The following is a 15,394-nucleotide window of genomic DNA, read 5'->3' as shown; positions in this document are numbered from 1 at the left end:
AAATCCACTCAGTTGTGTCTTCATTCATATCCTCTACTGTGTTTAGATTCACTCACTGAGCAGTTTTGAGGAACGCCACGAAGCTCTGAAAAGTTTTCAACAACATTTTCAAGCTGCAGAATAAGAAGAAAAACTCACCTGTTCAGTGAACATGGACAAATACTCACTTTGTACAGTGTTAATGAGACGGAGTTGTTCTTTTTTCACTTCTGCTGATTGTTTTTATCGCTGTCTCTTATAAATCAGTGAAAGCTCCACCCTTAGACAACTCTTCATATCTATAAACCTTCATGTCTAATGACTAATAGTAGCTCCACTGGAGTTTAATGAACAGGTTTATTGTTTTTCAGGTGAACATATCAGACAGAAATTAGTATCAGATAATAAATAACAACACAAACCTAATGAGACAAACCTGAAAATGGAGAAAAATGTGAAAATAATGATAAAATATGTTCCTTCTGTTAGTTTTATACAAGTAAAGATGATTATCATGACATCAAATAGAATAGAATAGAATAGAATAGAATAGAATAGAATAGAATAGAATAGAATAGAATAGCCTTTATTGTCATTGTGTTTTCCAGTCAGTGCAACAATATGAATAAAAAGCCAATACATCAGAAAATAAAATTATAAAAGAAAACTAGTAAAATAAGAAAATCGAATATAAGATTAAAATAAAGCTAAGTGGAAAATCTACTAAGTCTGAAAGGCAGCGTACAGTGATACTGACCCACACATGTTCTGGGTCAATTCTAGGATTCTTCTATTATAGGATGAACAGGCAGAATTATTCCAGTCTATCTGAACTGTCTGTATGGACTCCTGAAATCAGGAACCTAATGAGACCAATGACATTACATTGGTTAGTTTGGTTTAAATTCTTTTATGGATGTATATAAATGATATGGACATAAATATTTGGACACATCATGTCTACAGCTGTCATCCTGCTCCTTTTCCAATGTTTTCTTTTCTTTTTAAATAAATCTATTCGTTGTTTGGTTTTAATGATATATTCAAATAAATAAACAAACAGCTGGAAGATGTCCTGTTTATGCTGATTTCAGATGTAAACATATATATATTCCTTAAACTTTCATGGGAGATTTTTCTTCCTGAGTGAGATGAGAAGAAAGTAGGTGGTTAGTTGTGGTTGAAATGTTTTATTTACAGTCAGAGCATGACGTAAATTTTGCAAATTTAGAGGTGGAACATTTAAAATCATCGTCATGGATAGAAAAAAACAAATCAGTGTTGAGGGAAATTAAGTATTAACTATCTCTGATTTTGGAAGCAAAGATACGACTGTACTGAGCATGTGTTTGGTTTTTTAGTCCAGTACCTCTGTGGATTTAACACTGACCCTTGAATTTGAGCATTATCGTAGTAGTATATCCCCTGTTAATACTTGTATTTGTAGTAGTAGTATTAACACTTATGGACATTTGTTCTAGTTATTGGTAATTATATGAACATCTGCTGTTCTACTTTTTAAATGTTCTAGTTCAGTTTGCTGTTCATCCATTAAAAAAAAAAAAGACCATGATCAAAGGAGCTATAAACGACATTGTGACATTCAAGACGGAGAAAGAGGACATACAGTCGTGAAAAAAAATGATTAGATCATCAAAAGTCATCAAAAACAATGGTTATGCAATCCAGTACTAACTCCTGTGTGTATCATGTGACTAAAACAGACAGAAGAAAACATGGAATGTCTAAAAGCACTGTTTTTGTCAGTACAATGCCATATGTAGCGTGGGGGGGGGGGGGAGAATGGTGTAAGGCAATACTTCTTTTTCATAAACACAAAAAAAAAAAAAAAAAAAAAAAAAATTGACAACACCACCCAGGGAAAAGGCCCCGGGACCTGTATCATTTTACCAAATGGCCACGTAGGTGAAGACAGAATAAGTCAGAGGATGTGACTGATCACACACGATAAACTTTATTTTATAATAACACTTTTAAAAATAGACCTATTTATTTTTAGCAAAATTAAAATTCAATTATTAAAACATGACAGTCAGAGAATAATAATCCAATAGACAACACAACAACATAACAGTAAGCAAAGCAACAACAAACAATGCAAGCAAATAAATCACAGCAACATGCACAGCAAAATTAAACACAGCCAAATATGAGAAACTAAGCAAATAAAAAAAAAACAAACATGCAAAGCAACAACAGTAAAATCACACAAAACAAATTAAGCAACAAATAACACACATGTGACCTCACTCACCCTATATGAAGAATAAATCCAAATTTTTTTTTGTTTGTTTTTTTTTGTTTGAATACCTGTGTGTATTCTGTATTTGAAATTTAATAAATATATCTAAACAGAGAGCGACAGAGTTGCAGTGATGGTGTGAGTTGCAGTGTGTGAGATGATGCATAAGCGTCTGCTGTGTTGGCTGATATGGAACTAAAACAACAACAGCTGTCCACTGTAGTGACCACTCTGCATGAAAGGGCTAAAGAGGGAAGGAGGAAAATTATTTTTTGTACTTAACCCAGAAATGACCACCTCATCCTGCAGTTTATCAGTTTTATCAATGTTCAACATCAACACTTTTGGAGAAATCTAAAAACTGTTATATGAAATGTAACTAAAGCTGTCAGACTAGTGTAGAACTTTATTTGCTTCTATGTTAAATATTATATTAGTTAGTGTTATTAGTATTTTATCATATAATGTTGCATAAAATGGAAATATTGATGTTCACATATGTTAACATTAAGGAGGAGCTGCACACCAGAGCACACTCACAACTACAAAAACCACTGACAAATTACTGCATCATCTCCTCTGAATAAAGAGTGACGCTCATCGTTCACACATGTCTGTATTATTGCATCATGTAGGCTTAGCTCTGTTTTTAAACAGAAAACAGCTCCAGTAAAACCATCTTTTTTTTTCTATAAGGTTTCTGCAAATTTTTGCAAATTTAGTAAATATAATAACATCACATATTAAGTTTATACCTTTACAGCCTTTTTTCCCTGGTGTTCACATATATTCTAAATAAGCTGTGGCTGAATAAACCCAGTTCTTATCTTTGCAATACAATACTTTGACTTCTTTGACATATTAGAACCTTTTATTCTAAGCACTCTAATGATACTTTGAGGTATTTTTTATTATCTTAACCCTTTCATGCATAGTGGACAGCTGTTCTCTTGTATATTCATGGATTTTGTTGTTTTGGTTCCATGTCAGCCAACACAGTGGACGCTCACACTGCAGGGATCTGACTCTGGCCAGGTGTGTTTTTCTCGTTTCTAGTCCAGGTATCTCATCACACTTCAAATAAGACATAATCACCTAAAGACGAACTTTTCAGTGAGATATAAGAACTTATTTTTAGACAATAGATCTGGAAAATCTTATTTCAAGAAATCTTACCAAGATAATTTTCACTTGTTCCACTGACAGATTTTTTTGCTTGAATTAAGCAAAAAAAAAAAAAAAAAAAGTTACTCTTTGGGTGATTGTGTCTTGTTTTGGGTGTGATGGGATGTTTTGACTGGAGGTGAGAGGGATACACTTGGTGGGATTTAGATTTTTGTAGTGCATGCACCATCCCATGCGCTGCAGTTCGTACTGTTGCTGTAACTTTGCTGTTCTTGATAAAGCTGATCTGCACTTACATGTTTGAGAGTAAATCAATTGCTTGTTATTGTTATTAAACTGTAATTAACAAATAAATAAATAAATAAAAATAAAAAATAAAAGACAGAAGGAATTAATTAACCTCTGATGTCGCTTCAACACACCCACCCCAGCTGTAGCGCAACGGCGTGCGCGCGCACCTGACGCACAGTTGTAGTGGCTGGGGTCCAGAGGATGGTACTCAGTGTAGGGACCCCGCAGACGCACAGACGGGCAGAGCAACGGCACTTCCCAAACAAAGGCAGCGGGTATAAGCCAGGCCAAGCGCTGCAGGTCCTGGATGGAGACGAAGGTTTAAATAATCAGCCACACCAGAAACCATTCAGGTTCGGCTGTGCGCGCCTTACCTGTTGGCGAAAACACCTGCACGCGTGGACTGCAGAAGGAGGGGGGACGCCGCGGGGAAACCACGGCTAAATCCCAGCACCAGCCTAGGACCCAGACAGAATTTGGGGTAAGCGCTGGCATGCAGCCCAAATCAACTTGACAACGAGGCGACCTACCGGAGAGGGAATCACGGCGACCCAAAGCCGGCCGCACGCGCACCGGCCGGAGAGCGAGGAGGAGGAGGTGCGTGTAGCCACCCGGTAGCTGCTCAAACAACTCTGGCTGGAGATCAGGTACAGAACAAAGGAGCGATAAAGCCCCAACAATCACTGGTCTGTACGCGCTGCTCCTCTGAAACCCACCTGAGACTGAATGAATGCGTGGACCACCCACTACGCCTTAAAGCACAGGTGTCAAACATGCGGCCCGGGGGCCAAAACCGGCCCGCCAAAGGTTCCAGTCCAGCCCGCGGGATGAATTTGCAAAGCACGAAAATTACACTTAACATATTCACAGTCAAGGATGTCGGAGTCGTTTTAGTTCAGGTTCCACAAACAGACCAATGGGATGTCAACTAAAATAATAATAACATAATCACCTGTAAGTAATGACTCCAGATTTTCTTAGTTTAATGTGAAAAACATAATATTATTAATGTGTCTATCTATCTATCTATCTATCTATCTATCTATCTATCTATCTATCTATCTATCTATCTATCTATCTATCTATCTATCTATCTATCTATCTATCTATCTATCTATCTATCTATCTATCTATCTATCTATCTAAAAGTAATGACAACTCTCAAACTTACATTAAATGATGAAAATATTAACATTTACAAACTATCCTTTAACAACAAAATGCAAAAAACCTGAAATTTTGAAAGTGAAATTTTAACATTATTCTTCCTGTTATTAAATATTTGGTGCCTTATGTAGATCCAATCTGTAATATGGATGTATAAATGGTAAGCTGAGGTGTAATATTGTTAAAATTACACTTATTTTTCTCAAGAAATTTCAGTTTTTTTCAGGTTATTCACATCAATTTTGTTTGGATAGTTTGCAAATGTACATATTTTTATAATTTAATTTTGATTGTACTAAAACAAAGAAGAATTTGGAGTGGTCATTATTTACAGGTTATTATGCTGTTGTTTAACTGGTCCGGCCCACTTCAGATCAATTTGGGCTTAATGTGGCCCCTGAGCTAAAATGAGTTTGACACCCCTGCCTTAAAGGCTCTGTTGGTGCCACCCACTAATCACCTAGCAGGTGCGCACCGACATGCCACACATAGACATTGATGGAAGAACTGAAGTGATGTTGGTTATTATCAAGAAAACATGTTAAATGGATAGATATCAGCTCTGAAATTAAACTACTATGAGCTAGTTTTGTTGTTATCTTTATATTTGTCCAAACAAATGTACCTTTAGTTGGACCAGGCATTAAAATGAACAAGAAACTGAAGAAAACAAAGGGTGGTCTAATATTTTTTTCCGTGACTGTACATGGAGCTAATGCTGACCTGAACTGGAACCCTCTGAACGGCCTTGAACACATTTCCACAGCTTCCTGCCTACAGTTCATTAGTGTGGTGCCTGGTTTTTCCTCATTGATCTGTAGCACAAGGCTCTCACACTGACTTCCCCCGACGACCTATCTTTATTGGACACTGGAGAACATGCATCGTTATGGTTCCAAATGTATTCGGCTACTCACTCACACCAACATCTCTATGACAGCTGACACAATACTGTAGACAGACCAAGTTCAACAGATATTAACGACTGATGACAGAGACAGAAAAAAGGTTTGAAATGTCACAATATCACAACGTTGTGAAGAACAAACCCCAGATGACGCACATAATCCAGTCCTCCAGTTGTTAGCTAACGTTCACATCAACCTGTTCAAAGTTCTTCCTTCCCTTCCAAATCATGTCTATATGATCCACATCCAGTTGGAATCCTCTGTCCACTTTACTGGGAGGTGTTGGACTTGGTCCAATCTGAGGAACATCGCTGATATAAAGTTTTGGGAGCTCCTGAGGACAGCGCGTGTAGACCGTCTCCATAGTTACACCAGAAACAACATAGCAGTGTTGACTTTAGAATACCTGGTTGTCATAGCGATGGTGTGCGTTACTTCCGTGTTCCGTCAAACTCATGCTGAATCTTTTCCTCGTCCACCAAGGACAGAAATGTGTGAACCTCCTGGACCGACCATGGTGTGGTTTTGTGGGCTGTCATCATGGATTAGCCTACCGCTATATTTACTGTACACTTCCACATGTGGTTTATAAATGACGGGGCGCGGATTGATGACGCAATTAGCCAGAGCCAACTCTCTGACCAATCACCGAGCTGTTATCATAGACACGCTTTACTTTACATCGATGAATCAGAATGCAGCTTGTTGTCGTTCCAGGACGTGCCAGCCCCGTTTGTTCCTCCTTTGTTAGCTTACCAGCCGACAGGCCGCAAGCTGTTGTCGTCATGCAACGTCTGTCTGTGTCTGTTACAAAAATTTCAATCGTCTTCTTCTCTGAAACTACAATTCTGATTGACTTCAAACTTGGTATACAGCTCCTTTATGATGATGCCAACAAAAGTTAGCGAAATTATTTGGATCTGGATCTGATTCTGGATTTGGTGCCACTTTGAAAAATTTCCCCATTATAACAGATAGGAAGTGGATCGATGCAATAACTCAGTAAATATAAATGACATCACATGTACATTTCTACAGTACAGCCCTGATGGGGAGATGACCAAAACATAATGTCCACATGCTGATCAGGATCTTTTTCTAGATTTGGGAACTTACGGAAAATTTCACATGGGCTCTTATAGGGAAAAAATTTAAATTGTCTTCTTCTCCGAATCTACAGTTCTGATTGACTTCAAACTTGGTATACAGCTTCTTTATGATGATGTCAACACAAGGTATTGAAATTACTTGGATCCAGATCTGATTCTGGATTTGGTGCGACTTTGAAAAATTTCCCCATTATAACAGACTGGAAGTGGATTGATCCAATAAATCAGTGTCAATGATATCAAGTTGGAATTTGAATTTTTTACAGATCTGATTGGAATACGACCAAAACATGGGCTACTTCTGTAATATAATAAATACACAGAACTGGGTGAGAATAAATAGCATCTGGATACATTTCCCAAAGCTTTTAATTTGGCTGGTACGCTACAGGGCCATTGGTCCTCCTTTGTTTTTGCTGTTAGAGCCAGAGACAAGCCGTGAAGCGGGTTCATCCAACTTCATTCTACTCGATGTTAGTCGGTGGGTTTGGACACAGATTCTCATCTTTTGATACTTAGGAGCAGTTTGAGCTCAAATCTACCCAAGTCTTTTTCCTCCTGGATATCTCGGTGCTCTCCGCTATAGTTAGCCGGTACCGGAGCTGCTAACTCTCGTGCAGTGAAGCGGAGACGGTCACGTGAGTTTGGATGGATTTCCTTTTCAGTCCTCGCGCTGCTTGAACATGCTCCGGTTGTTTTCTATGCGCTGCATAGGAGTTTGTTTAGAGCCGTTGCTATGGAGATAACATGGCGGTAGTAGGAACACGAGAGCACCAGCAGCGCTGATATTTGTAATTCTGCCCAAAATACACAGTTGAATCTTATTTCCTGTTCAATAGAACAGAGTTTGTTCTGATATAGATACTTGTACATTGTGATGAATAACAGTGACTAACGCCCCCGTTTGTGCCTGAGCCCCCCCCCCCTCAGCTTTCTCATCCAGAACGCCCCCTGGGGGGCGGTCCCACCCCCGTTGACAAACCCTAGTGGAGGATGTTAAAGTCATGTCTGCTGTTTGTTTGTTCCACTTGTAGATTTCCTGCCTCAGTGGATGAAATCCTGGAAATGCAGAGCCATCATACAGACCTTCTGGAGCTGCTGGGTCACAGATTGGATCTTTAGGACTGAAAAGCTTTTCTGAGGTCAGTGAATACTCCAACTGTGGGATGGTTTGGATTTATTGAATTGCTGATTTCCTCTGTTGAGTCTATTAATGCCAGTGAAGTTCCTCTGCTCTGCTTTATGTTTATCTATGAATTTGTCCAACCGTTTACTGAATAGTTTTTCTAGAATTTGTGAGAATTGAGGTCGAACTGAAACAGGTCTGGAGTTTGTGAAATGGTGGTTAATCCTAGATTTATAAAGAGGGAACTTTAGCAACTTTCATTTGGTTTTAATTTAGACATAGTCCAGGTTGACTGTTGGTTTACAGAAATATGTATTCCTCATGTTTTATACACAGTGTAAGTGTTTTTGTGTGTGTGTGTTTTTTTTTTGTTTTGAAGAGGGTTTTATCAGAGATGAGAGTTAGCAGAGTTTAGTGCGTTTCACAGATAGCTGCTGTCTAGGTCGTCTGACTGAATTTGTCGTGTATGGAGCAGGAGATGAGGAGAGATTTTTCCTCCTGTTGCTCAGTACATGTGCAGACTATTAGTAGATGGAGTTGTAATGTAAAACAAACTTCACTTTGTTCTTGCTCCTTAGTGAGTCCTGTGTTGTTTGTATGTGAGGTTATTCTAATGTTTGTTGTAGTTGTTGGCTTTCCTGGCCTTTGTCTCCCAGCGCCCCCTCCTTAGCTGGTCCATAGTGAGGGAGAGGGGGTAGGAGGTGATTAGAGGGCCTTCTCTGTTACAGGGAGGGGCAGAGGAGTCTATAGTAACGGGGGGGGGGGGGGGGGGGTCCATACTGGAGAAGTGTGAAGAGGGACCTGAATGGGTGGGGGCTGGAGTCAGGACAGATTCAAACCTGTTGAAATGCAAATTCAGCTCGTTTGCCCAGTCCTGATCTCCATTAAATGGTGGGCGGTCGTTACTTGATGTGTTCAGAGTGCAGAGGTGAATTTGGATGTATCACCAAGAAAAAGAAAACTGGTTTAACTCAACAGTTTTTTGTCCAATCAGCACCAAACTCCATGTGCATAAGAGTCACACCCTGATCATGACATGACAATATTGAATCAGACTCATAGTGCCACCTATTGGTAACAATAAATGATTTATTGTGGTGTTTTGATGTGCAGATTGAACATGTCCTATTTAAATTTTCTCAGTAAACCTTAAAAAGTTCATGATTTAAAACGTTTCAAGTTGGTGACCTTAGGTAACATATGATCGTGGTGGTGCTGCAAGTTCTGAGGTTTTTCTTAATATAAAACAAGAAATTGTTGTAACTCATTTGTACATTGTTGAATCTGCATCAGTTTTCACATGTAGAATAGGAGGACTGAGTTTTTAAATGTGTGAAAATGTCTTATTAATTATCTAACTAGTTAATTTTGTCTGTCTGCTTAATCTGGTTTGAAAGGGATGTGTTTGTTGTGTTCCATTCCATTGCATTTCAGTGACCACCTCTTCTTTTTCTTTGTGTTTTGATGTAGAGAGAAGACAAAGGTGGATTTAAAGTGAAACCTAAAAGTTGTATCTGGACAAAGATCACCTGATTCCAGCAAACATGGATGGAAGACCCACCTGTGACCAGTGTGGAAAGACTTTCACCAAAACAAGTAACCTAAAAAGACACCAACACACCCACACTGGAGAAAAACCGTATGAGTGTGACCAGTGTGGAAATGCTTTCATCACAGCAAGTTCCCTAAAACGTCACCAACGCACCCACACTGGAGAGAGACCATATGAATGTGACCAATGTGGAAAGAGTTTCACCCAAAGAAATGTGCTTAAAGCTCACCAACGCATCCACACTGGAGAAAGACCATATAACTGTGACCAGTGTGGGAAGTGTTTCACCACAGTAAGTTCCCTAAAAATCCACCAACCCATCCACACTGGAAAAAGACCATATGAGTGTGACCAGTGTGAAAAGAGTTTCACTGTAGCAAAAGAATTGAAAATCCACCAACGTGTCCACACTGGAGAAAGACCATATGAGTGTGACCAGTGTGGAAATGCTTTCACCAGAGCACATCATCTAAAAATTCACCAACGCATCCACACTGGAGAAAGACCATATGAGTGTGACCAATGTGGAAATGCTTTCACCACAGCAAGTGACCTAAAAATACACCAACGCATCCACACTGGAGAAAAACCATATGAGTGTGACCAATGTGGAAAGAATTTCACTCAAATGAATGCGCTTAAACATCACCAACGTATTCATACTGGAGTAAAACCATATGAGTGTGACCAATGTGGAAATACTTTCACCTCAGCAAGCTACCTAAAAATCCACCAGCGCAGCCACACTGGAGAACGACCATTTGTCTGTGACCAATGCGGAAAGAGTTTCACCCGAAGGAATGTCCTTAACGTCACCAACACATCCACAGTGGAGAAAGACCATATGAATGTGACCTGTGTGGAAATGCTTTCACCACACCAAGTTACCTAAATATCCACCAACGCATCCACAGAAGTCAAAAACTGTATTGCTGTGACCAGTGTGGAAATGCTTTCACCACCGCAAGGTCCCTACACATTCACCAACGCATCCACACTGGAGAAAAACCACATGTCTGTGACCAATGCGGAAAGAGTTTCACCCGAAGGAATGTGCTTAACCGTCACCAACGCATTCACACTGGAGAAAGACCACATAATTGTAACTAGTGTGGAAAGTTGTTCACCAAAGCTAATCACCTAAAAATCCACCAAAATGTCCCTCAGCATCAGATGGCAAGAAGAAACACAGTGTGTGTGAACCAGCAGCACCCACTTCTGACAAGAACATCAGACTTCAAAACCTCCAGATCAGACTTCACAGAATCCAGATGTGAAGACAAACATCAGACTGAAGGCTGTGTTTTGTTGTCCTCAGAGTACAGAGGTGTGTTCTAATGCACCACCTTCACAAAACAGTGACGTTACTGAACCTCAACCTGCCACGAGGTGAAAAGTTCAACTAATGGAGGTCAACAAAGACCAGGAGCTTCTTGTACAAAGGTTGCGTACGCACAAAAACGTGGCGTACGCCCTTTTCCATGCTCTCGTTCACATGTACAAAGACTGAAATGACCGTGGAAACTGATGTCCGTTCTGGTCTAGACACTGCTGACAACGCCAAGCAATGGAATTGCACAGATCACCAAACAATTCCCTTGGTATTTGTGTGCATTCACGTTCAACGGCTGCTCTCAATTCAGTGACTGTTGCAGATCTCATAGCATAGACTTTGTCTTTTAGGTATCCCCATAAAAAAAGTTTAGTGGTGTGAGGTCTGTGGTGTGAGTCAATGTGTGATTCCATTGCTTGGCGTTGTCAGCAGTGTCTGGACCAGACCAGACGTCAGTTTGAGAACAGGCGCTGACAAAACAATAAAAGGATGGTTGTAAATTCTACTACATTTTGAAAATTTAATGAATTTTAATAAACACTGACTTTACAATTATTTAAAGTGTGTATACATTTTTTGGGACACCCTGTAGATTTAATTTATTTTCTTTTAAACTGTTTTGCACTATGTAACAGAAGAGAGTTGTCTCTTTTATTTTCATAATACATGTGTATAATGACAATAAAGGCATTCTATTCTATTCTAACACATCTGACTCTTCAAGTGTTCATTTATTTTTTGCTTCATGCTACATTTACATAAAATCACTAACAACACTGATATATTTTGTTGATTCCCAGAAAGAAGAGCAGTTTGAGTTGATGATAAAATTCAAAATTTAAAAGCAAGAAAAAAAAAATCATTTCCAGGTACAAATGTTAGATGAGTTCATATAGTGTTAATTATTTACACTTGTCATTGTTGAAAACACTTTTGGTTACAGATGTACATTTCATTTCGAGTCCATTCCATTACCTTCAATATATTTCATTTAAAACATTGTCAGTTCATGTTAATATTTAATGTGTCAGCTTTAAAAGCAGTTTTTCCTAAATGGTCCTTTAACCTTGGTCCTAAAATGGTCCATTATTATAAATAAAATAGCTCTGTGGTGTGGTTCTCAAGCTTTTTGTACTCTCAATGATCCTGTCTGATAAAATGTAGATATTCATAAACTGTAAACATTTGTAATGACTGTAAACCAGTAAAAAAAAAAACATGTTAGTGTTTGTGTCTTTTATGGAATCAAACCCAAACTTGGACTGCTTCAGTGTCTCCTTCAGATGTTTCTTTTCTTCCTGTGTGACATACAGTTCTCTTGTCACAGCTTCATAGTCATCATAGAGCTGGTTGAACTGCAGGTTGAGTTGGTTCATCTCTTTCCTGGACACAAACTTACATTCATCTACAACACAAAAAGGAGATACATTAACTCTTCATGTGCAACACATCAGTTTACAAACATCCACAGACACACACACACAACACACAGATTATCTGTCTGTTTCTCTATCACTACTCACCCGACCACCAAGCAACACAAACAGACACGAAATAGTATGACTTGTGCAGAAGAATCTAGAGCACAGGTGTCAAACATGCGGCCTGGGGGCCAAATCCAGCCTGCCAAAGGGTCCAGTCCGGCCCATGGGATGAATTTGTGAAATGCAAAAATTACACTAAGAAATTAACGATCCTTTCAGTTCAGGTTCCACATTCAGAACAATTCAGTCTGAAGTGGGCAGGACCAGTAAAATACTATCATAATAATAGGAATAATGACAAGTTTAAACTTTGCCCTTTGTAAATGTAAATACTTTCATGTATTTACACTAAAACAAAGTATAATTTCACAAAAAATGTAAATAGCCTGAACAAATATGAACAACTTGAAATGTCTTAAGAGAAGTAAGTACAATTTTAACAAGATTCTGCCTGTTGCTAAATGTTTTGTGTATTTGTAGATCCACTGTGATCTGTAAGTTATAATGTACCTGTCTAAATGATAAACTGTGGCAGAATATTGTTAAAATTACACTTATTTTTTCAGTTTGTTCATGTTATTCACATCTTTTGAAAAGATAGTTTGCAGATGTAAACCTGTTCATAATGTAAGTCAACTTTTTTTGCTCTAAAACACGGAGAAAAGTTTGGAGTTGACATTATTTATATATAATTATGTTATTATTTTATATAATGTGCTATAATGTGGCCCCTGAACTAAAAGGAGTTTGACACCCCTGATCTAGAGGATCTGCCTCAGGTTTGCTTGTGGGGCAGGTAGCAGGGGCCTTATCTTCATCCTGTATTCTCTTTCTTTCATTTCTAGCAGAAACAATAGAGTACAGTTCAGTTAAAAACCCAAAATAATCAACACATTAAGAGGTAATGCAATAACATAATAAAGAAGGCCATACAAATAGATCTGATTTGCTCAGATAGTTAACAAGCGAACCAGAAAGTCAAAAACCACACATGACATGACACTGACCTGGCCACCTTTCCTGAGGTGTCTCTGGTGCTGCTGTGTGAAAAAACAGATGGAACCAAATCTGGACGATCACAATCCATGGACGATGTTCCTGATAAGAGAAAGAAATATGATTAACTCTGCTTATTGTTTCTTTGAACCTTGTTTAACCTGTTTGCTCTTTTACGAGCTCAGCCATAATGAGCACCAACAGCACAAGCATTAACGTTAATTCAGAGTTCAAGAAAATCGAACACTACATGTAACATTAGCTGTTTGAAGACACTTTGAGGATTTTCAGCCTGAACCAACAAACCTAAACCAGGGTTCCCACTGTTTCCCTGAAATTATTTTCCAGGACATTTTCAGTCACTACAGAGACAAGTTATCCCATAATACACTCCTCCATTCCCCTGTCCTTCTCATTCTGTGGAAGTGTTCTTTTCTACAGTTGTAACTTGCATTTACCCAGACTGTTTCTATGTTTATTATTCAGACATTTGATGTGCAGTCTATGGCTATAATTTATCTATGAACAATAATTATGACAAATGTATCCTAGAATAATGCAAACACACCCACAGATCACAGTGGAGCACTTCATTAGCCTGACAAACTGGAGTTACAATGTTCAACTGGACAATTCACACTCAACTTTCTCTCCTCTGTTACTTCCTCTCCTGCCCTTCCTCTAAAAATGTTTGCATATTTTCAATAAATCACTAAAAACTATTTCCTTTGTTTCATCTCAGTTTAGACACACAAGGTCACAAGGCAGGGGGAGGTCAATAATTTTCCAGGATAACTTAACCATTTCCAGGACATTTGACCTTTTTTCTTATTTTCCAGGTTTTCCAGGACTGGTGGGAACTCTGCTAAACCATCCATGCAGCTAATCTTAGTACTTAACAACAAAAGTTAAACTTAACGTTACAACACAGAGCCAACTTTACAAACATTAGTAGAAGACAGACACATTTGTCGGCCAGTTAACGTTAGTTCGGGTAGGAGATCCTGGAAAAACGGTTCGAGCAAGCTACATTTAGAAAATACACAGTTCAAAAGTCCAAGCCCCTTTCTTCACACTTCCCCCAGAAGCCACGCCTCCAGAGTGCTGGATTGTACTCACAGAGGGGGGAGGGACAAATGACAGTTGAGTTTTATAGACATATCAGCATTCAATCATTTCAATGGGCCGGTTAAAATGATTGGATGGTGTTTTTTCAGTCCTGTCCATTCCACAGGTGACTAAAAATTTAATTTTTCTGTTAGAGCATTTAATTAATTGGTTGCATTCGGGGTGTGAAGAGGATTTTAAGGAATATAGTAAAAAATGCTCCAGGAAAACATCTCCTACCCAACATGTAATCCTAGGACAATATGTAACTAATGTATTAACTTTTGGGCGACACGGTGGTGCCTCACAGCAAGAAGGTCCTGGGTTCGATTCCAACACCAGTCGACGGGGGGTGGGACCTTTCTGTGTGGAGTTTGCATGTTCTCCCCGTGTCTGCGTGGGTTCTCGCCGGGTACTCCGGCTTCCTCCCACAGTCCAAAAACATGCACTAATAGGTTAATTGGTTAATCTAAATTGCCCATAGGTGTGAATGTGAGAGTGGTTGTTTGTCTCTATATGTCAGCCCTGCGATGAACTGGCGACTTGTCCAGGGTGTACCCCGCCTTCGCCCCTATGTAGCTGGGATAGGCTCCAAGCGACCCCCGTGACCCTAGTGAGGATAAAGCGGGTTCAGAAAATGAATGAATGAATGAATGAATGTATTAACTTTTTTGCTGCGCAGAGATTCTTTGGCTCTGCTCCTGTATGTGTGTGTGTATGTGTATGTGTGTGTGTGTGTGTGTGTGTGTGTGTGTGTGTGTGTTGCACTCGGCCCCAGGGCCTGGCCCCGCCCCCTCACACACAAACACACAGACCAGTAAAGTACAGCTCCACCTCCCACACTCACTCAGCTGCAGCAGAGGAGTAAGGAAGTAAGGAAGTAAATTTTATTTATAAAGCGCTTTTCACAGATAGAGTCACAAAGTGCTTTATCAAATCAAAATCAAATAAAAT

The 15,394-nt window shown here is 39.1% G+C and overlaps 4 protein-coding genes and 1 pseudogene across 9 annotated transcripts in view; 4 read left to right on the top strand and 1 right to left on the bottom strand.

Annotated features, from left to right (window-relative positions):
• Positions 1-15,394, top strand: part of LOC115435836 (uncharacterized) — a 1,131,008-nt gene that overhangs the window by 427,327 nt on the left and 688,287 nt on the right. The window lies entirely within an intron of this gene.
• LOC115436331 (zinc finger protein 658B-like) overlaps positions 1-15,394 on the bottom strand; it is a 763,626-nt gene that overhangs the window by 294,845 nt on the left and 453,387 nt on the right. The gene's annotated exons all lie outside the window — the stretch shown is intronic.
• LOC115436291 (zinc finger protein 239-like) overlaps positions 1-15,394 on the top strand; it is an 887,505-nt gene that overhangs the window by 459,889 nt on the left and 412,222 nt on the right. The gene's annotated exons all lie outside the window — the stretch shown is intronic.
• The window catches only part of LOC115436258 (zinc finger protein 420-like), a 37,948-nt pseudogene that overhangs the window by 8,726 nt on the left and 13,828 nt on the right, over positions 1-15,394 (top strand).
• The window catches only part of LOC115436268 (zinc finger protein 664-like), a 70,674-nt gene continuing 62,521 nt past the window's right edge, over positions 7,242-15,394 (top strand). The window contains exons 1-3 of one of the 2 annotated variants that reach the window (XM_030159071.1): positions 7,246-7,289; positions 7,368-7,480; positions 7,877-7,984. The gene's annotated coding sequence lies outside the window, so the exon portion shown is untranslated. Of the gene's footprint in view, positions 7,324-7,367; positions 7,481-7,876; positions 7,985-15,394 lie in introns of both variants that reach the window. The other variant, XM_030159070.1, reaches the window with a different exon arrangement.

Source organism: Sphaeramia orbicularis, chromosome 16 (assembly GCF_902148855.1).
Source record: "Sphaeramia orbicularis chromosome 16, fSphaOr1.1, whole genome shotgun sequence".
NCBI classification, from domain to species: domain Eukaryota; kingdom Metazoa; phylum Chordata; class Actinopteri; order Kurtiformes; family Apogonidae; genus Sphaeramia; species Sphaeramia orbicularis.
The sequence above is the reverse complement of the archived record's forward strand: the minus strand, read 5'-3'. Positions and strand labels throughout refer to the sequence as shown.